Source organism: Podarcis filfolensis (assembly GCF_964270895.1).
Source record: "Podarcis filfolensis genome assembly, chromosome: 10".
In the NCBI taxonomy this organism is placed as follows: Eukaryota; Metazoa; Chordata; class Lepidosauria; order Squamata; family Lacertidae; genus Podarcis; species Podarcis filfolensis.
The window spans coordinates 32,373,495-32,396,450 of NC_139612.1; the positions used below are offsets into that span (position 1 = coordinate 32,373,495).

The 22,956-nt window shown below is 41.8% G+C and overlaps 1 protein-coding gene across 1 annotated transcript in view; it reads left to right on the plus strand.

Annotated features, from left to right (window-relative positions):
• The window catches only part of TPH2 (tryptophan hydroxylase 2), a 61,819-nt gene that overhangs the window by 33,731 nt on the left and 5,132 nt on the right, over nt 1-22,956 (plus strand). The gene's annotated exons all lie outside the window — the stretch shown is intronic.

Consider the following 22,956-nt stretch of genomic DNA (forward strand, 5'->3'; position numbering starts at 1 on the left):
CAGGGGAGTGAAGATTTTAGCAGCTGAGAAAGGGTTGCCCACCAGGGAAAAGATGACTAGGAGATCAAGAGTGTGAAGTAGTTCTGATCCTGCTCACTGCCATTTCTGACTCAGTCTACCTGCTGGCAAATTACCTGTCCCTGGCCTTTCACCCCAGGTGGCAGTAAATGTTCTCTGTTACACTAACATGTTTGTTTGGGTGTGTGTGTGTGTGGCAATGGGTCTATATTGCAGTACCTGTTGCGGCTTTTCAGAAGTGGATGTAAACCCTAAATCTATAATGTTTTCAATTCCCTGTTTTGAAGTGGAAGTTTCTGGCATATGTAAGCCCAGAGTATGTAATTCAGAAATGTGTATCAGGGTGTGATCTTTGGCATGACAATAGTGTGCCCCTCTTTTCGTCTTTAAAGCACAAGAGCATCTGCTTCCTTTCACCAGCAAAAGATTGGTAATTCAAGGCTAGGTTGAACAGATATCAACAGTGGATCTGTTTTTAAAGAACCCACTATTTGCAAGCCAGTTGCAATTTGGGCAACATAATTGGTATTTGTTGAACAGCCAAGACTGGCAAACCTCCCTATTCTGTAGCAATGCAATTTCCTCTGCTATGTAGCCATAGTCTTGATGTCAAAATACTATCCTCTCAGTAATGACTGCGGTATTTGAATTGGTAGGAGTCCACCACACACATGGAAACTAGACATCATTTGGAAAGTCTGTGTGAAGTCCTGGAACTTGGAGCCGGGCAGGCGTGATGTATTCATTATGATGAGCATGTCTCAATTTATATTCTTCAGAGTTCCAGGTAGATGAGAGCAGAAAGCAACATCTAGGGCACTGCAACATTTCTCAGATCACAAGTGACTGCAGATGCCAGGTCAAGTGAATCAGAATTCTGTAGACTTACTTAGCATTTATATAGCACTTTGTACGCTTAAAATACTTCACATAACTTCATCTCATTAACCTTGACACCAACCATGTAAGTCTGCCAGTACTGATATCCAGCTATTGAATAATAGTTTTTTTTGAAACCAGGGCTGGGGAATCTGTGGTCCTCCAGATGTTGCTGGAATCTAGCTCCCCTCATCTTATCACAGCCAAGGTTTGGGAATTACAGTTATGCAAAAGGAACGGTTTGATCATTTAGTTGTTAAAAGCTCTGGGTGATATTATTTATAGTTTAAAACCACACTTGCACTAATAGAAAGTGGCTTTCACCAGTCATGAAACTGGAGAGATGTGCAGGGGGGAAAGACACAAAAGCTACCCAGAAATTTAGCAGTATTCAGCACGCATTTTCTTGATGTTTTATGGCGATGTTTTCCGAGGGCCCCCTATAATGAGCATTAGCCTGCATGTCAACTTTCAGGCACAAAAACGCAATAGATCTTGATATTCGAGTTAATAAGAGAATAATGTGAGCCTGACAAAGCATTTGTATGCTCATTATGTCTGCTGTTTTCAGGGGGAAGCATCATCATCATTAAGAAATTGCCGAATCGGCAATCACAGCCCTCGGTTGAAGTTCAATCGCTCATGCTGTGAATCTGTGATCTGTCGGAGTGTGGCTGCGAGAGGAGGGGGAGGAAAGAAAAAGAAAAGCTCTTAAAATGAGCTTGATGAGTTCTTCAGTCGTCAGGAGTAACTGAAGTAATTAGTTGAGTAACTAAGGTCATACCCCTAGCATTCAGCTCTTGTAGGAACATTTCGCCTTGTTTTCATTTGCTTGTTTTCTATTGTTACATATGGAGTAGATATCAAACTAGCAAGGAAATACGTGTGAGTGAAAGAGTGACCCTCATTAACACAATCAAGCTCTTTAAAAAAGAAAAAGACCAGATGAAAGATTAACTATTGTTCTGCATTAAACTACCAAAAATGTATTGGTTCATAGCCATTCTGAGTTTATAATTACCATGGACGGTATCCAACAAAGTACTTCTGCTAGCACAAGGACTTTTGGCTGTGCAACATAACTTCTTCTTCCTTTCCTCTTCCCCAAGTCCCCAAATCGGCTCTGGAAGGTTGGAGAAAACCCCAGAACAGATTAGCTTAAATAGTCAAAAAGAAACCAGGATAAATTCTTTGAACCAAAGTGGGGCTGGCAATTTGTACATGAATATGCGGCATTTCTTACCTGTTTTAAAGGTATAAAATGGATGGCCGTACTTAAAAAGGAAGAGGAAACAACAACTTTGCAAAGAGGTGTAACTGGAAGCAGCCCACTCTTGCTTTGAAGGCTGGCATGTGTTTGTTCTCCAGGATTTAAAAACCTGCCCCTTTTTGGAATTCTCCAGATTGACTCTGCTGAGTGACTATGTTAGGGCTAGACTTCAGAGCATAGGACACAGTTGCCTGAACCTTCCCACCACCCAAAAAATAAATGCCAGAGGAGACCACAGTAGTGGACCCAGAGGGGGATTGTCATGAAACAGATATATCAGGGCAGACACCAGTTACTCCGCTATCCCTTTTCTTTAAAATTAAGCCAGGCAGGTGCCTTGCATAGCACAATACCTGCTGCTAAGGCTCCAGACATATTTGCCATCTTAATTTTCCCACAGTGCCCAGAACCTGATCCTGAAGGACTCTGTAGAAATTACGATGGTATGCACACCTGGAGCCTCAGCACTAGACGTTTTTATGGTGCAGGGTACCCACCTGACTCTATCTACCTACCTACCTATTTAAAAGGGACCTCTTCTAGCTTTTCTTTACCAGCTTGGGGGTGTGGAGGAGAGGGGTAAGAGTGGAAGGACCAGGCAGTGAGGAAGGAGCATCTAGGATGCCCAGTATAATGGGGTGGGGAGAGAAGGTGGCAGTGATGAAGCAGCCAGGGTGATGAACAGCAAAGTAAGGATACCCACAGTGGGGAAACAGAGTCCCCTTGCCCATAGACCTCTTAATCTGACAGGGTCACTGACTGTTGCTTTTCAAGTAAGACGGAATATGAGAGAGGTTTGCATTGTGTGGAGAAAGTGATGAGAGAGCTTGTCTGCACTTCCACTTGTCCCGCTGCTTCCCTCTGGGAAAACTCATTGTTGACCACTGAATCGGAACAAGCACCAATTGGTTTTTCTGCAGATAATGAGATTTGTTCCCATTCAGCAGCAAAGAACAGGTTTTCCTGGGGAAAGTGGTGGGACACATGAAAAACTGCCTGGAACCATTCCTATAAAGCACAGGACAAGTGGGAAACATATTGGACCTGGGCTTTCTAGGCACAGGAGAAGCAGAAGTGTGGATGAGCCTGAGAGAGATGTTTCCTTCTTTAGTCGAAATACTAGAACTCATGATCATCTAGTGATCACGAAAGACAAAACGAAATGCTTTTTTCACATAGCACATAGGTAAGCTATACCATTCTCTCCCATGTATGGTGAAGGTCACCAGCTTGTTGTGGTTTGAAAAAGGATTTGAACATTTCTGGAGGATTTGAAGCTATCAGTGCTTAATGCCTCCAGTACCAGAGGCAGCACACCTCTGAATACCAGGAGAGAGAGAGAGAGAGAGAGAGAGAGAGAGAGAGAGAGAGAGCCCTGCTGTGCTTGGATCCTGCTTGAAGGTTCCCCATAGGCATTTGGCTGGCTACTGTAAAGGCAGGATGCTGTCTTTGGACTAATCCAGCAAATAACATTTTATGCCCCTTTGTTCTTAGAGACAGATTGCTAAGACGAGTGCGTGGCTGCTTTTAGTCAGTGGGCGGTCTCATCTGAGTTAATAATGTGAATGTTTGAAAACTTATAAAATTGAAACAAGAGGTCAGACCAAAGAAATAATTTCATAATTCCTGGATAGCAGTATGGCTTCAAACATTCGGGTCTGCAAAGAAAGATTCAAGCAGTTATGGTTCTTTTCAGCCATGTGAATCAAAGCTATTTTTCTTTTCGGTGGAAAATAGACTCCTCTTAGTATTCAGTGTTGCTGTATATTATGGGAAATTGTATTAATCACTTTCCACTGTGAACAACCAAATCAAATTTGTGCAACCTGATTCTTTCTCTCTGCTTGATGCTGGGTAGGGTGCTTTTGTTTCTCTGGGTAGCTGAACGAATGAATGAAAATTGGACATAATAACCAGAAAAAAGCTAACTATTTGTCTAGGGTATGGCTTAATTAATTATTTGATGATGCAGCTTAGAAGGATTGGCATCTTAGCATTAAAGGGCACCAGGGATGGATAATGGAATATAATCTTCAAAAATTTTAATGGAGGTGTGATATGATCTCTTTGTAAGAACGGCTTAATGAAATTTTTATAAACCCAGCTGTCCCTGCCTAGAACCAAAGAGGAATTTTGCCATTGTCTTGAGTTCCCTTTGGAGCAAATATTATCTTCATTTACATTTAGTAGCTGCATAATAGTAAACTATACATATATAAATGAATGCAGAACACAACCCTGCATTCTTTATTGTTCTATTCTCAGAACTTCATGTATATATTTTTAGAGCTGAAAGAAAGCTGCTTTATCATCTTACTCAGCACCACAACATCCTTATTTATAGCAAAGAATACCTAACTAAAGCTATAATGTTTGGTATTTGCAGCACTGAAATGATCTGGAGCAGGTGCCTTAAATTTGAACTTCTTCCTGTTGTTGTTTAGTTCTGTCTGACTCTTTGTGACCCCATGGACCAGAGCACGTCAGGCACTCCTGTCTTTCACTGCCTCCCGCACCTTGGTCAAACTCATGCTGGTAGCTTCAAGAACACTGTCCAACCATCTTGTTCTCTGTCGTCCCCTTCTCCTTGTGCCCTCAATCTTTCCCAACATCCGGGTCTTTTCCAGGGAGTCTTCTGTTCTCATGAGGTGGCAAAGGTATTGGAGCCTCAGCTTCAGGATCTGTCCTTCCAGTGAGCACTCAGGGCTGATTTCCTTCAGAATGCATAGGTTTGATCTTTTTGCAGTCCATGGGACTCTCAAGAGTCTCCTCCAGAACCACAATTCAAAAGCATCAATTCTTCGGTGACCAGCCTTCACTTCTTATAAACATGCAAAGAGAGACAGCTGAGAGAGAATGTCATTCTAGGCTTAGGTGGGAAAAACCTGATTGTATTTTTTTTTTAAAGGCTCTGCTATACAACTACTGAAAACTAATGGATAATCATGGCATAGAATTAGAGAATCCTCGAGTTGGAAGGAACCCCAAGAGTCATCTAGTCCAATCCCCTGCAATATAAGAATCACAGATAAGGAATCCCTGACAAATTGTCCCCCACCTCTGTTTAAAAACCTCCAATGAAGGAGATGTAGACCTTTGCACTGTCAAACAGCTCTTACTGTCAGAAAGTTCTTCCTTATGTTTAGCTGGAATCTCCTTTCCTGTAATTTGAATCCATTGGTTCAGGTTCTACCCTCTGGAGCAGCAGAAAACAAGCTTGCCACCATTCATGCAACAGCTCTCCACACATTTGAAGATAGCTATCATATCACCTCTCAGTCTTATCTTTTCCATGTTAATGTGCATTTATTTCCTAATGCTATGTTAATTAAGCAGGCTTAGTTAAACAGATCTGTGGATATATTTCTGCTAGAAGAGAAGGGTAATATTTATATCTAGCTCCAAAAATTATGACAGCCATTCCTAAATTCAACCATGCTTTGACAAATTGAAGACTTGTTCTCCTGAACCTTGGAAGGGTTTTGGTCATGGATATATTAAACAAGCAGTGTGTATTGTCTGTTTCTGAGCCCAAACATTTGGAGTTTCACCAGATTCAAGCCTTTCATAGCAAACCAAAACACACAGACCCAAGAATGGTTATTTGTGTATCATTGTGTTTCTATAAAATCAATGATGTTAGACAAATGTGTGAACATCCAGCACCATGAGTGAAAGCAATCAATTGACAACACTGAGGGCATTTACACACGATCCCTAGCTGGCTGAAATGTGAATCACTGGAAGGTTTTCGTCAAAACTAGGGAGATGGAGCTTATAGAGCTAGACTTTGATGTGTAAGTATAGGACTCTTCAGCCTGTCCCTACCCCAGCCAGTGCCAGAAGAGGACACAGAGGAGGCAGAAGATGAAGGGAAGCAGTGCAAAACAGATCAGGGTGTCAGTATCTAGCTTGGGCTGATTTTGGTTGAACTGCAAGATTCTTTTTTTAAAATAAAAATTGGTCACACAAGAGCAAAGCAACCAGTTGGCATGGGAGTAGATGGAAGATCAGCCTCAGTGGTGAGTGCTGGTGGTTGGGGAGTGGCCAGGGCAAGGGACCCCCAGGGCCATGATGACTAAATGTAATGTATGAAACTCAATTGTAGTTTCTGACCAATGAATGATTTGTTTTCTAAATAAATGTACCCCTCTGTTTCTCCATGATATTGATTCTACCAAGATACTGAATAGATCCTTTTGTACACAAGATTTACTTGTTTGTTTCTGATAGTTTACAGTACTCCATTAACTTGCCCAGCGTGGTACATACAAACAATCCTCATCCTACTTTCAACGTTGCCTCAACAGGACTTCTTGACACTCAAATGTTGGACTTTGCATTGTCACTAATGAAAATACTGGTCAAATTAATGATCTCCTCTTAACCTCAAAAAACATTTCTGACTGTCTGTGTTTTATAATTGAGATGACCACTGATGATAGACCAGGTGCAAACTTTGTCATGAAAATCTTATCTTTGCTTTTGCTTTTTATTTTGTTTGTTCAACTCCTTTATAATATGTTTACAGATTCTGACAGGTAACTCAATGGTGAGTCACCACTCAAATCTGAATTTATGGCACATTATTTCAGGCATACATTTGCTGCTGAAAAACATCCCAGCAAATTTTAAATTCTCTTTGAAAAAAATGTTTTGTATTAGAGGTGTCAGTTTGGCGGATTTTCTTAATAGCGTAATTAGAAGGTGCATTTAAAAAGATACATCCTCTCTTCTCCTCACAACCCACGAGTTACTCTGTTGATGTATTGTTCAGGTTCAAATGAGGAAACTTATATCTTGATCCAGAAGCCTCCCAGTTTTTACAGCCAATCACAAACAGACCCTTCCCCAGCAAATAATTTCTTACCCGACTGAGAAAAGCTGTCCACTGGCAATCGCGCAAGCCCCAAAACAGCAGCCACCAATCATGGCAGTGACAGCCAATCAACAGCAGTGTTTTCTGCAGAAGCCAATCACCAACCCAATCAGAGAAGCAGCAGCCAATCCAAAGCAGCCCTTCTAGCAGCCAACAATTGTCACTGATAAGCTCCTGCTTGCAGCTGCAGCCAGTCACCCGTCCACCCCGTTCACTATCCTTGTATATGACGAGGCACGTTTTTGAACATAATTTTAGAGCAAAAAAACATAGTCTTATACATGGAAAAGTATGGTATGTGGTTTACCATCTTTCAGAGCAAAGCCCTCCCCAGGCTGCATAAAACATATAGTAGGAGCATGCATATAACAGGAACAGCGTACTTCCAGATGATTTACAATGCAGTAGAATTCACTTGCAGTGCTTCCAATCCAGATAACATATCTTCCATTTATCCATCCATTCCGCTGCATCTATCCACAAAGCTGTTGCCAGCACTTACCCTTCGTCCACTCAGGGCTCACCTCCCTCCTTGAATTGTCAGGTGCCTTACTTAGTCCATGAAATTTTGTTTGAATGATGAAAAAAAAATCGTTCTAGAAGAATAATGTCTCGACCATGATACCATATATATTAGAAACGTAATTGTTTAAACAAAGTGGAACCATTTTAATTAACCTGCAATTAATTAAAACAGGGTTATATGAATGTTACCATTATAAACACACACCCTGATACTTGCAACTTTGTTGGACAATGTCCTAGAACTTATCATTAAAATGTATACCTTACCAATTTAATTAAAATGAGCAATTGCTATATTGTTTTTGTCAGATGCATCATTTTTTTTTTATATGCGCGTGTATTTGTAGAAACAGGGCCATAAGATGCAGCTCAAACAACTGACAAGGTGGTTTTTCCTTGTTAGCAGCTAAATTAGGTCTCATGAGATCACCCAAATGAACTCACTATTCATGACCGGGTGTCAGGTGACCCATTCAGCAGATTCTGAAATCCTCTTGACATTGTTCCCCTGGGCGTAACTTCCTAAGCAGCAACATGAACATGGCTATTATGTTTTGTGTATACTATCACAATGGCTGTGAAGGCAAGATTCCACACATTAACGCCTTGTTTTTCTTTTGGGTTTTATATGCAAAGCTCTAGTTATGTCTGAGCACATCTGCTTCCTAAATGTGAAACCTAAACTTCTAGGTGGTGCCAACTTTATTGTAGAATCTGAATGCCCATGAAATTTTACCTTTTTTATTTCTTGTATGTGCCTTTCTTCATTTTATAACCTGCCCACATGCCCATTGCATGGGAGCATATTGATACCTGTATTAGTCCAGAAGGGATTAACAAAATATAGTTAATGCTAATGGAGTTGCCGTATTGACAAATTTAAAAAGCTTGATCCTAACATGGAATTGCATCTTGATAATGCTCACATGTTGCATGAGAAGGGCTGCAGCATCTAGGTTTGCCCTTGTAGCAAGAGACAAAAAAGTGACCCACCCCCCCAAATATTCTCACACTTTGGTCCTTGTCAATAGTAGTTGCTGAGTAGGGCAGGGATACATATAATACTTGATGACAATGTGTCTGTAATGGTTCTAGGGGTTGCTCGTGCGTAAGTTGCCGCCACTCCTGGCTAGGTTACCTGGTTGAACCCTTTCTGTCTGGACAGCCCTTCACTTCGTGACTGTCTCAGTCGCTGGCAGAATCCGTCAGTGGGCGTTTCTTGAACCTCTTCCAGCAAAGAAGTTATTTGACGCCAAGTCTCCTCCTACTCTCCCTGCGCGGAAGTCTTCTGCGCAGGGAGGGCGTGGGCAGCGGAGCACCCATGCTCTCTCCGCTGGTCTCCGGTGAAGAGTCCTGGAGCCTCCTCTCCGATTCCCACCATCTGCCCCCCTTCTCCACTGGTGTTACGCTGATTTCCTTCCCCAGCAGATGGGCTGCCTCTCTCCCTACTGGGACCCTCTCCGGCATCCCTCTGGAGCCTTCCCTCCACCTCTAGCTCCGATGGCAGTTCCCTGACAGTGTCCCATGGTGACATCTTAAATGTTATATTTCCATATTGATGCCAGCTAGAGTGAGTAATAGGTAAAGGTAAAGGTACCCCTGACTGTTAGGTCCAGTTGTGGAAGACTCTGGGGTTGTGGCGCTCATCTTGCTTTACTGGCCGAGGGAGCTGGCGTTTGTCTGCAGACAGCTTCCAGGTCATGTGGCCAGCATGATTAAGCCGCTTCTGGCGAACCAGAGCAGCACACAAAAGCACTGTTTACCTTCCCGCCAGAGTGGTACCTATTTATCTACTTGCACTTTGACGTGCTTTCGAACCGAGCAACGGGAGCTCACCCCGTCGTGGGGATTTGAACCGCTGACCTTCTGATTGGCAAGCCTTAGGCTCTGTGGTTTATATATGTAATGCAAATTGAAGAACGGGGGGGGGGGGCATTCACGAGGCACAATTCTGGCTCCTAATGTATTCATGCATTCATTTCAGTTTACTTTGTGTGGGGTATTGTTGCTGTCCTCAGATGGCAGCTTGTATTTTTCACAACCGAGAGAGCACAACAAAGTCCTCCAAAGTCAGCTGAATGATTCTTACCCCTGCCCTGCAAAAGGGAAGTGATGTTGCAATAATTTTATGGAAAGCAGAATCCCCCAGTGATGGGTGTGGGAGGACAAGGAAGATGCATGTTTACCCTGCTTTTATTTTGTAGCTTGGCATTCAGAGGATCCCTTCTTTAGGAGCCCTGGAAAGAATGTCAAAAGGCTGATTCTGCTTCCCTTGAGATAAGTGTGAACTATTTTCGACAGCCAAAACTAGAGCAACAGCTTGAAGAAGCAACGACTTAAGCTACTCAAGAGAACTTTGAATATAAATGAATGTGACACACTTTTTAATGTCAATTGGAAGGGGAGTTGTTTTCACAGCATATTGTTCTTGCTTTGGAATGCCAGGATAAATTAATGACATTAAATTCCAAATCTTTGAACCTGACGGAGATAAAGAAACAAATGGTTAGGGAATGAAAACAGGACTTACAAAAGCTTTCAAATATCTGCACTGGGGTGGTCTGGCCCAGGAAAGCCAGATACATCGTTTTGCTACTGGATTCCCCTCCTACCACCCATCAAATGCGAAGCTGCATTGTTGAGTGAGGAGGAAATGTGTGTGTAACTCATTCTCTTGCCAGGCATTATCTACTCAAAAGCACCTGCCACCTGCTATTCTTTCTAGGTTGTTTTTTTTTAATGTTTTCTCCTGCACCAGTGGTGGGGCACTTTTGAGCTGACATGGAAATGGTTAAACACGCCCCCCCTTTCTTCTCAGCAGTCACTCCCACTACAGGTTTTCCGCTAAACCCCAAACTACTTATAGTTGTTTTGCCTTAAAAAAGCAAAGCATTGGAGAAATAATAAAAATAAAAATATCACACAGCAGTTGCTAGATGTAATGTGCCGGCCCTCAGAAGTGGCTATTACTAGATTATACTGAGAAAAGTATACTTGTGCTTCAGACATTATACAGTCATATCTCATGTTACATTTGCTTCATGTTATGTTCTTTCAGGTTATGTCCCGTGGCGACCTGGTAGTACCGGAAAGGGTTACTTCCAGGTTTCACCATTCACACATGCGCAGAAGTGCAAAATGACACCATGTGCATGCGCAGAAGCAGTGAATTGCAACCCTCTTGTGTGCAGATGCGCTGCTGTGGGTTGTGCTCTTTTCATGTTGCGAACAGGCCTCCGGAACGGATCCTGTTTGCAACCAGAGGTACGACTGTACAGATTTAAAGAGTGTGGGGTAGAGGAAGCTTAAATAGCCTGTCACCACTTCTCCCCATTGGGGAGGAGGGGAGGAGGGATGTGGCAATTTTTATTGGCAAAACCTATTTGGTGTTTCACAACTTTCTGACTAGTTGCAGAACCTTAGCCAGACCTAGCAGAGTACACGCAGAATCCACGGAAGCAATTGGCAACTTGGCTGCAGACAGGATAGACGAAGCAGGAACCAGGAACTTGTAGTTAGGTGTTTATTATATGCAGTGGACTATTTACAGGAACAGAACACGGATCTTTTGCTAGCTCTCTCTGACACGACTCACTACTCCTACATTGACACACTGAACCACTGAACTCCGAACTAACACATTGCAGTTAGTAGGCCATTAATTATCACTCCCTTGAGAAAGCTTGACCAGTCAGGGAGCGGTCTCCATGTCTCTGTTATCACCAGGCAGACTTACTCCTTCAGATTGCCTTCTGGCTGTCTGCCAAACTTTAATTGACTCTAAAGACCAACTAAGTTAGTTCTTGGTATGAGCTTTCGTGTGCATGCACACTTCTTCAGATACACCAGTGTATCTGAAGAAGTGTGCATGCACACGAAAGCTCATACCAAGAACTAACTTAGTTGGTCTCTAAGGTGCTACTGGAAGGAAAAATTTTTTTTTGTTTTGACTATGGCAGACCAACACGGCTACCTATCTGTAACTTTAATTGACTCTGTGTGAGTAGCTGCACGTACACAGTTTCCCAACAATTTTGTCCCTACAAAATGGTGAGAACGGCATTATACTGAGTCAGAGAGCAGGTCCAGCTAGCTCCTGGGTTTCAGATAAGGGACATTCTCACCTGGAGATGTCGGGGTTTAACCTGGGGACTTTGGCATACAAAACAGATGCTCTACCACTGAGCTACAGCCCTTCCCTTTTTGTTAAAAAAAACCAAGTCACCGGGCTGGTTTAAACAGCATGCTCAAAGTCACTGAGGTTGAGGTAAATGACTGTTTGGCCATGTTGAATGGAGAGTTGTATCCACTGCATTGCGATTTTGCATCCTTTCATAGGCTGAGTGATCTTGATCTTGTAATAAGGAACATTATTGACATTACACAGGGTTTGTTTGTTAGTTAAAAGCAGGTTGTACCAAGGGGCAGGCAGAAGATTGATCTGGGCTTTACTGGAAGATCTCTGGCAGGTTTGCAGTACATCAATGAGGGTTTCTGACACTGAATTGTATAAGAATGAAAACAACAAAATGGCTTTCCCCACCTAAATTAAGTTGCTGAAAGGAAGAAAGCTAGCGAAGTGTGGACTTCTGTGTGAAGGAACTGCGCACTCAGTTCAGTTCTGGTACCGGAAACAAATTCATAATGTGCTCAGAGGCACCCTGTTGTTTAATTTTAAGTAGAGTTTGTGGTTTGTTTCTTTAAGAGACATGTCTCTAGTATGTAATAGAAACTCCTCTCTCCTCTCTGGCTGTTGCTCCCTCTGTAGCTGAGCGGGAATTCATTGAAACTTTAGCCTTACCTATGTAGCAAGTCCTAACTGCTATGCTGTTCCGTTGTCCATAAAGAAATGCTGCTGAACTTCTCCAGCTTCCTAGCATTAGGGCAGCCTCATTGCAAGGTTTCTTCACATGGTGAGTACCCTTTCTCAAAGCCATGTGATACTACGCACTTGGGAATCAGCCTCCAAATTATATAATATATATTTTGATTGTTTAGAAGCTGCAGAAGCTATCCCAAACAGGCACCGGTCATTCCTAACAGAAGTTGCACTGGAAGATTGCCTGAGAAGTGATGTGAGGCATTGGACTGCACTTTAGCTGAGGCACTACAAATACTTGGGCAGCAATAGCTAATGCCAATATATAAGTTTTAGCTACCTGGAGGAAATTCTGCTGAAGAAGCATAATGGAAACTCTATAGTCTTTTCCCTTTCCTATTATTTTACCAAGTCTTGCTATAAAAATAACTTTTAAAAAAAGATCAAAATAAGTTTGAATGATTACCCTCTCCCACGTCTGCCACAATACAAAAAACAAAACAAAAACAACTCACTCCATTTCTACCAATTACAAAGTCCATTGACAGTGTCTGTCTATCCCAGTTATTCATTTCTGAATATGGTTCATTTCTTTTTTCTTTTTTTAAAAACTTTTATTTTGCTTTAAACAAGTACATATAAATGTAGACAACCAAAATTACAAAGGAAAATTCCTTAATAGTAATGAAAAAAAAACTTTTAATAAACTACAAAAAATATTGAAGTACATGACACAGAACATAAGCAACTATGGGAAAGATAAAAGAAAAGAAAAAATAAAAACAGAAAAAAAGAAAAAGAAAAAGGAAGATGAGCCAAAGCAGGAAAGCTCATCTATTGTAAACTTCCGTCAAGCTCACAACAGATCATTATTCTTATCAATTCTCTCTATCTGCATTCCAAAGGGATCCCTCATCTTGGTATCAGGGAGCATTTCTCTGTGCGGTATCATTCTAAACATAGCCAGGTCTTTCTTGTTGAGCCCTTGTCCCCTAAATAATTATTTAAACATTCCCATTCATTTCATACCAGAGTCCCTTCGCTCTTCTGTGACACTGCTTTTCTGAAGTGAGTTGGAAGCACAATTAAAGCAGGGGTTCCACAGGAAACTTTTAATTAATGGAGGTTGGGATCCAACAGCGATGCTTGAGGGTGAGGCTGGGATCAAAGGATGCATGGCCTCTTTCTTATGCTTTCCTCACTGAGCTGCCTTCCAAGGCTGGGCTCAGTCCAGCCTTGCAAAGCGGCTCAAGATTGGTGTTGCCCTGGTGGCATTGGTGGTGAGGGCTGGGCTGGCACATGGCAGACTCCATTTGCCCTCCACAGCCCGTGCCCTGCCTCCCCGGTGCACAAGTGCCCAAGGCAGCATGAGAACACGCAATACCACTGCCAAACACTCCATGAGAATGTGGCCTGTGAGTTGATCGTATGTCCTAGTTGCGTCAACAGAATTTTATGGACAATTTTTATTCTGCTCATGTTACAGTTTCCAGTGTGTTTATCTTTTATTTTTTTCTTCCTTTATAATTTCCTTTCAAGAATTTTAATTACTTTTGCATAATGAGAGTTTGGAAAGTTCTGCTGAGAGTTACACTTGACTCTAAAATAGATTATAGATTTAAAAAAAAGGTATGCACATAGAAAAATCCACATGCTTCAATGTCAGTGTGAAAAGTAATCATTCTGGCTTTGCTTATATAAGAATGTAAGAAGACATACCTCCCGACATTTCTCTGATGAAAATAGGGACGTCCCATTCCATAATGATAATTTTACTATTTATACCTCACACATCTTACTGTGTAACCTCAGCCAGCTTCCAACATACATAAAATCATAATTAAACATTAAAAAACTTCCCTATACAGGTTTGCCTTTGGATGGCCCGGGGGTCAGATAACTCCATACCCTCCAACATTTCTCCAATGAAAATAGGGGCACCCTAAAGAAAAGTGGGACATTCCGGGATCAAATCAGAAACCAGGATGGCTTATCAGGGACATCCCTAGAAAATAGGGACACTTGGAGGGTTTGAGAAGAAGTGCTGGAGCAGGCCTGTGGCCTATTTAGTCCAGCATCCTGTTCTCACAGTAGCCAACTGAACGCCTGTATTATAAAATACAAGAAAGCAACGCCACACTTGCTTGGTGTTCTGTTTTTTGGTTGCTGTTTTTTTTTTAAAAAAACCAAAACAAATGAACTCTTCCAAAGTGTGTGTTAGCAAAAGCCCTGTGCAAAGTTGAGGGAGAATGGAGAGAAATGTAGTGCTATTACAAAAAGAGTTGTGTTTGGGGAATCACAAAAGAAACCTAAACACCTTTTACGGTAGTAATTTGCAGAAAATGGTTGAACGAAAGAATGTTATGAAAACATGCTCTATTTCATTTGTTTTATTTAGAAACCAAGTTTGTGTTTTAAGTGATTTTATTTACAAGTGAATTTTGTCAAGTTCTGATTACAGTGGTACCTTGGTTTATGAACTTAATCCGTTCCGGAAGTCCGTTCTTAAACCAAAGCATTCTTAAACCAAGGCGTGCTTTCCCATAGCAGTGGGGGACTCAATTTACAAATTTACAAATTTACAATTTACAAACTCAACAGGAAGCGAAACATGTTCTAATTCCCAGGCAAAGTTCTCAAACCAAAACACCTACTTCTGGGTTTGCAGCGTTCTTAATCCAAGTTGTTCATAAACTAAGCTGTTCTTAAACCAAGGTACCACTGTAGTTCACTCTGTTAATGAATGACTATTATTCAGGATTACTCCTGGATGTATATGAGATACAGAGTGAGTGAGTGAGTAAGAGACAGACAGACAAAGAGAGAGAGAAACTGGGCACATTTTTCAGATTTAAATATTTCACAACCTATGGCATATTGATTAGTTTCCTCCACAATATGATATTATGGAAATTTTCTCTTCATGATTATGCAAACCACCAAAATACCCATAATTAATTTAACACTTCCAGATTTTTACTGCAATCCACATGCCTTTCAATATGCAAATACTACAGGCATTTAAGATTCTAATGTGAAAAGCAATGATTAAACCACTGCCACATGCATTCCTGCTAGCCATGTTAGGTAAAATTGAAGACTGTCTCTAATGTTATGTTGAAAATACATAGTTGTACTCTTGGGAGAGGCAGTCATATTTATGACAATGTAATGTCTGACTGATAATAGAATAGATTGTAGATAATAGTAGAGTAGATTGCAGAGTAACTCTGGAGGTCTTGTGTGTCCTCTCCAAAAGAAGTGTGCATTATTGTTCAAGCATGACATTGCCACAGACGTTTAGGAATATGAGACACTTGAGAATAATCTTTTGTAAGTAATATTTAAAGGCACTGGTAAATGTATTGGAAGAAAGTAAACATTAGAAAACTACTGTGGCTGATTTTAAAAAAGTAGCAGTAGCATACTACTCAAGAGAGTTTTTTAGCACTCCTACACATTTTCAGCTTTAGTTTGTCAATGTAGACTGCCACTTAAGCTCAAACAGTGTGTGCTTCATGAACTATTTCATCCATGGCTCTGTAAAATGTCATGAGATTCTGGACAATTTATATCTGTTTTGCTACTATATTCATTTGGGGAAAGATTTTCTTTATGTTAAGATGGTAATTCCAGCCATAGAGATGTGCGTATTATAATATTTTGTAAGCAGTTAATTAGTTATTGCAGCCAACAGATCTTTGGACCATATTTTGGCACTATTAATACCATAGGTATCAACGTTATATTTATTGTAATTTGGAACTGATGTAGAATATATTGTATGGAAGAGATAAACAAAGTTTCTACTCATTTGAAGGGAATGTTGCTTGCAAGGAACAGCGTATCCGTTTGGCTATTAAGCTGCAGTCGCATTGGGACTGGCTTAAGCAACACCTCCACTCAATTATAACAGAATTAACTCATGAGTTACAAACTGAATGATCCTTCCTGTTGCAGTTCCCACAGTATCCAGTTGCTGATGGGAGACTCTTTGATCCAATGGAGCGATCCATCAGTGGAACAGGGTTCAAGAAGACCTTTAGTGAGTGAGCCTGCCTCCTACACTACGCCCACCTGTTCTGGAGGTGATGGGAGAAGGAGTTGCTAAAGGTTCCCTCACTCCTCCTTTCACTAACAGAAGACTCTGCTGGATCAAAGAGCTTTCCATCAGAGGGTGGGACACCAATTGGATAACCCCCCAAATCTTAACTACATCTGAACGTATATGTTTCTATTTGCTTTACTGCATACTTTCGAATTTTTTTTTATTGTGCCACAAATTTTTATTTGCTTACACATGTATTTTACATGCTTTTTCTTATGACCTATGGTCAAGACAGTGAAACTTCTTTTCTCTCAGTAGTACCAGTTAATTTTAGCTTCAGCTACAACTTTGACCCCCCCCCCAAAAAAAACCCCTGCTGTACTGGTGCCAACCCATTTCCCTTACTTCAGCAATGAATGTAGCACGAATAGTGTTTCTAGCCCTCTCTTGTGCTGTGTGCTTCTAGTTCAGAAGTGACACAGACAAGACTCCCTATGAGAAGAGAGGGTGATGCTGTGGAGATATAGAAGTGGAGGCCAAGGATACATGAAAGGTCAAGGTAAGCTTCCCTCTTCTGTTTTGGATGGGAGGGAACACAATTCTGCTAGAGCTAGGGATCTGGCAATGCCAGCAATTGAATTGCTACTGTTTCTTAGTGCTTTAAAATTACGGGTATTTTGTATCTTTAGATGAGTGGTACATTGTGTCCAGTTCTTGTCCTCTTCCACCCAAAGTTACACCATTGATATCAGTGGGTCAATTTCTAGAATATATGCTTAGCATAGATAGTAAATCAATGAATGATCTGAGAAGCTCCTATGCTGTTATGAAGGTTTGTGGATTTCTGTCGTACACACTCATCTTTGAAATAATCACCTTCATATATACAGTACCTCAGAAGTCAAATGGAATCTGTTCCGGAAGTCTGTTTGACTTCCAAAATGTTCAGAAACCAAGGTGTGGCTTCTAATTGGCTGCAGGGAGCTCCTGCAGCCAACTGGAAGCTGCGTCAGACGTTCGGGTTCCAAAGAACATTTGCAAACCGGAACACTCACTTTTGGGTTTGCGGCATTCGGGAGCCAAAACATTTGACTAGCAAGGCATTTGGGATCCAAGGTACGGCGGTATATATATTTTTAATAATGATCTGTAGCCCCAAAATGCTGCTTCAAGTAAATGCCTTCCAGCCTCTATCAAATAAATGCATAGTAGAGTAAGAAACTTTGCTTCCTTTTATCAGGTGAGCTTCTCCTGGCCCAGCGTGTTGCATTGATCATTTCCACAGGAGGCCCCAATTTAATGGCTCGACAGAATAAACTCCCTGCCGATTGTGCATTTCTAGGGCTTCCTCTGGTTCCTACTGACATTAATGGGGCAATTTCCACTGGCCCATATTCAAGAGACATTTGAAGGTGTAAAGATGCCTTCATGCATGAGGAAGCATCACTTATGCTCCTGTTTAGGTGAATTTGGGCAAAGGCCCTTGACTTCAGTTAAAGGATCAGAAATGAGCATTTGTAAAAGCATTTTTTTCTGATGAGATATGATAGGTGCAGCTGCTGTTATCTCAGTTACTGAAACTATTAAGTTTAATAGGAACTGTACAAGCTGCACACCTGATGTGTTTGTGCACTTTTGATGGACAGGGAGCCAGTATTTCAGAATACCTTTGTATGTTGAAAGGCATCTAAATTGAGAATCACTATTTATTTCTCTACTACATTGTTTTAGTAGCTGTGGAAGGAAGCAATAAATATAACCAAAGAAAGGAGAATCTCAGATAATTGAATTGGTTTGAGGAATGCTTTTAATTACCCCCTTTTAATTTAAGAATACTTAAAAAAAAAACTTTAAAAGGCTTAGCAGAGAATAACTCAGTTTATGTTAAAGAAATTAAAGAAAACAGAGTGAAGCCTGATGGGAGCCTACTCTTATTTAAAATGTGAATCCTCTATTTTTAGTTTATCTTTTCTTAATTAGAATGGATTTATTGCCAGAATAGTTCTCCAAAGCAGTGAAATCAACAGAATATTCTGCAAAGGTTAAAATAATTGTATTAAGGACTAATGATCTGAAGATGGCAGCATTGGGCGAGATACTTCATTCTCTATCCTAACAAAAGCTTTGTGAATCAGAATCTACCATAGATGCTGCATGCAGGAAATAAATTACATTTGCAGTAGCTTTTTCTTATTATTCATATGAAGGGTTGTTCTAAATATACGGTATTGATAAAAATTAGAATTTGGCAAATACAAATTACATTTTACCATCTGGACATTTTATCTTTAGTTTATCTATATATATATTCTCAAAACTCAGGCTTTTCAAAGACTGTTATCCCTTATAAAATGAAAATGAGTTATTTTGGCATGTATATACGGTGATGGAATACATCCCTTTTAAAACACTAATTCCACTAGTTCTCTGTTATCGGCAACCTTACGCATAAGCATAAGTGAATTAAATTCTAGAGCATCTTTGGCAGACAGGTAAATAATACCCCATTTCTACAAATGAATAGATGTGACAAGAAGATTGCAAACTATTCCACACAATGGCTTGGATCTTAACTAGGCATCCACAAAGAGAAGGGCTTCTACTGTTCACAAAGAGAACTGGGATCACTAGGATCCTGCTAACAGAACTGGGGGAGGTATTTGCCAATTCTCTTTTCTCCTGGCTCCTGCACGGCCTCTTGTGTTGTTCCAGAGGGTCCCCTAACTCTCCAGAGAAGATTTTCAAAGGGCAGAAGAGGTGAAAGGGGAAATTGATGGAAGTTGCTTCCATTGCTGGAAGCATACTAATGCTAGATGAAGCCTAGGTAGGACCCATGCCAACGTTATTTCTAGATCCTTTATAATCTATAAAATGAGGGAGGGGGCTAGTCAAAATGAAAGGAGGAGAAAATGCTGTCACCTACCTTAGTTACCTTGGCTGCTGGCATTAAACCTGAGATGGCTTAGATCAGGAGTAGTCAACATTTTGCATTCCAGATGTTCTTGAACCGCAGTTCCCATTATTCTTGGCCATTGGTTTTGCTGTTGTGTATTGTCATTGTACAACATCTAGAGGGCTCAACACTGGCTATTCCTGGCTTAGATTGCATTCTCTCTGCAACAGAAATAGTGACATCAGATAGAACAGGAATTAACACCATGACTATACAACCATGTATCCCTCTCCAGAAATATGCCATTATTCATTAGCCTGTGCTAATTTGTTTGTCTCCCTGTGTTTATAGATGACTTAATCACACAGAGTCAAAACACACGCTCCCTGTACCTCCAGATGCTAAGATGAGTGCAATGGCCATTGTCCCCAATGGCAACCATTCCCTTTCATTTTTAAATTTATTTTTGGCCAAGCACATACAAGCTGAATTTGCACCAGTTAAAGGAGTGTAAATTGTGAGTCAACTGTATTCAGAGTAATATGAGTAATTCATATATCTTGAAAACCACAGGAGATAAAGGCCATGATCTATGGAGAATGTGGAACTAGCTCTGTGGGCCTGAGGGACTTTTTAGATTTGTTTTCCTCAAACAGCAGCTCCCGATGCCTCGTGGCAAACTGATAGAAGCATTCTAAAAAGCACTTTCTGATAAGCAATGGAAGTCAGCTGTTCCATGAAAAGTCCATTATTCCACTTGGCTAGTGCAAGCCCCGTACGTGGTGGTAATCATACTATACTATCAGGCTAGCTTTCGGATTATGTGCAGCTCGACCATTCTAGCATTTATTAAATAAACTGGTGCTAATTCAGGCTTTCGGGTTGTCAGGAATACCTACACATTCATCTTGACTAAGATTACAAATTCAAACCTGCAGGTTCTTTCACAACTCTCCTACAGAAGGTCTTTTTGCATCTCATTTTTCACACAGGTAAACAACAACAACAACTCATTATTTATACCCCGCCCATGTGCCTAGGTTTCCCCAGCCACTCTGGGCATCTTCCAACAAAAGATTAAAAGTACATTAAAACATCAGTCATTAAAAACTTCCCTAAACAGGTCTGCCTTCAGATGCCTTCTAAAAGTCAGATAGTTGTTTATTTCCTTGACATCTGATGGGAGGGCATTCCACAGGGCAGGTGCCACTACCGAGAAGGCCCTCTGTCTGGTTCCCTGTAACCTCACTTCTCGCAGTGAGGGAACAGCCAGAAGGCCCTCGGTGCTGGACCTCAGTGTCTGGCTGAACGATGGGGGTGGAGACGCTCCTTCAGGTATACAGGACTGAGGCCGTTTAGGGCTTTAAAGGTCAGCACCAACACTTTGAATTGTGCTTGGAAACGTACTGGGAGCAAATGTAGGTCTTTCAATACTTGATTATTTCCACGGCTGCAGGGCTTATTTCAGGCGGAACTCACCAGAACTGAGTCCTGGCACCTCTTTGCTGCATTCTGTCACCTCTGTAGTGTTGCTGTGACGTTTCCCTGCATGGCGCTTGGGGCAGCATGACAGAGGTGGCAGGCATCATGGTGTTTTTTTGGGTGCTCCTCCCCAAAAAGCTCAACCATCCCTGGATGGTTGCAGTAATGCCACCAACAACTAATGGAGTAGGAAAGGGTGGGTGGGAAGGAATGGAAGCATTTTCAGAGCAGGATGCACCAGGCTAAGCGATGGCCCCTCCTGGCATGGGCAAGTGACTGAGGTGATCTTGAGGCCTTCAGGTGTTTCTATTGTTTATTGTTTGTCACTCCATAGAAGAACACTGAGAAGGAGGAAAAGAATCAAGCAGAGGCTCGACACTCCTTTCCATTTAGTGGGTTCCTATTTCCTGGCGCTGTGGTAGTGCTGTGGGTAAAACCTCAGCGCCTAGGACTTGCCGATCGCATGGTCGGCGGTTCGAATCCCCGCGGCAGGGTGTGCTCCCGTCGTTCGGTCCCAGCACCTGCCAACCCAGCAGTTCGAAAGCACCTCTGGGTGCAAGTAGATAAATAGGGACCGCTTACCAGCGGGAAGGTAAACGGCATTCCGTGTGCTGCGCTGGCTTGCCAGATGCAGCTTGTCACGCTGGCCACGTGACCCGGAAGTGTCTGCGGACAGCGCTGGCTCCCGGCCTATAGAGTGAGATGAGCGCACAACCCTAGAGTCTGGCAAGACTGGCCCGTACGGGCAGGGGTACCTTTACCTTTACCTATTTCCTGCTTTCAGTAAAAGCTTAACTTTGCAGAATTGTTTGCATTGTTGAATTAAAAGCTAAAGGTTGCAGATATGTTAATAAAGCTAAATGTGCTCCATAGGGACACAGGTGGCACTGTGGATTAAACCACAGAGCCTAGGGCTTGCCGATCAGAAGGTCGGTGGTTCGAATCCCCGCCACGGGGTGAGCTCCCGTTGCTCTGTCCCAGCTCCTGCCAACCTAGCAGTTTGAAAGCACGCCAAAAAAGTGCAAGTAGATTAATAGGTACTGCTCCGGCGGGAAGGTAAAACTGCGTTTCCATGCGCTGCTCTGGTTTCACCAGAAGCGGCTTAGTCATGCTGGCCACATGATCTGGAAAAACTGTCTGTGGAGCAGACAAACGCCAGCTCCCTCGGCCTGTAAAGCGAGATGAGCTCCACAACCCCACAGTTGTTCGCGACTGGACTTAACTGTCAGGGGTCCCTTTACCTTTTCCTTTAAATATGCTCCATAAGGTGGCTATGCAGTTCAAGTTCAAGTTTTATTGCGGCAAAAGCCAGTGACACTAAACACCACAAGATCAAACAAAAAGAAATCAACAGCAACATCAGAAAAGAAAAAAAAAATACACAAGGGAACTTCGCAGTGTGCCATTCAACAGAGGAGATTTACGCTTCCTGATTACTAAAGTGCAAAATTTGGCCACCTCATATGATATTGAGCTTGAGGAATCTTCCAGAAGGTATTTTCGTAGAATTTCGGGGGAGGATTCCAAATAATGTTGTAGGGGTATAAATTTTGATAAAAGCGGCAAAATAAGTTGAACTCGTTCTTCACTGTAAAATTCGCAAAATAGAAGGATGTGTGTGACAGATTCTACCTTATTAGACATACAGGGGCAGAGACGCGCATGCATTGGTACCCACATGAATTTGCCGTACAGCACTGCTGAGGGCATTGTCTCAAAGCGGGCTCTAGAGAAAGCCCATCTATAAGCTTCGTTAGTGATGTTAGTTAAGTAAGGGGCAGCTGCAAAATTAGGCCAAGCTTTTAAGCATCTATACGTCTCCGGAAGTAGGGCGTCTTCTTGTTGTAATTCGACATCGTAAAGTCTATGAGTGATAATTGCTTTTGCCTTGTTCGGAGTTTCAATAAAAAGATTTTCAGGGTTTAGGCCAATTTGTTTGATCTTATTAGTTATTTGCATAAGCCAAGGAGGATAGGGAGCTGCGGCCAGGAAGCAAGGTAACAGTCCCTTAGGATTGTAATGGATTTTACATTGTATTGGATTGTAATGGCTATGCAGTAAGAAGGTAGCACAACTGAGTTCAGTGGAGCTTACTCCCAGGCAACTTTGTATAGGATTGCAGCCATGCCACTTGGCTGATCAG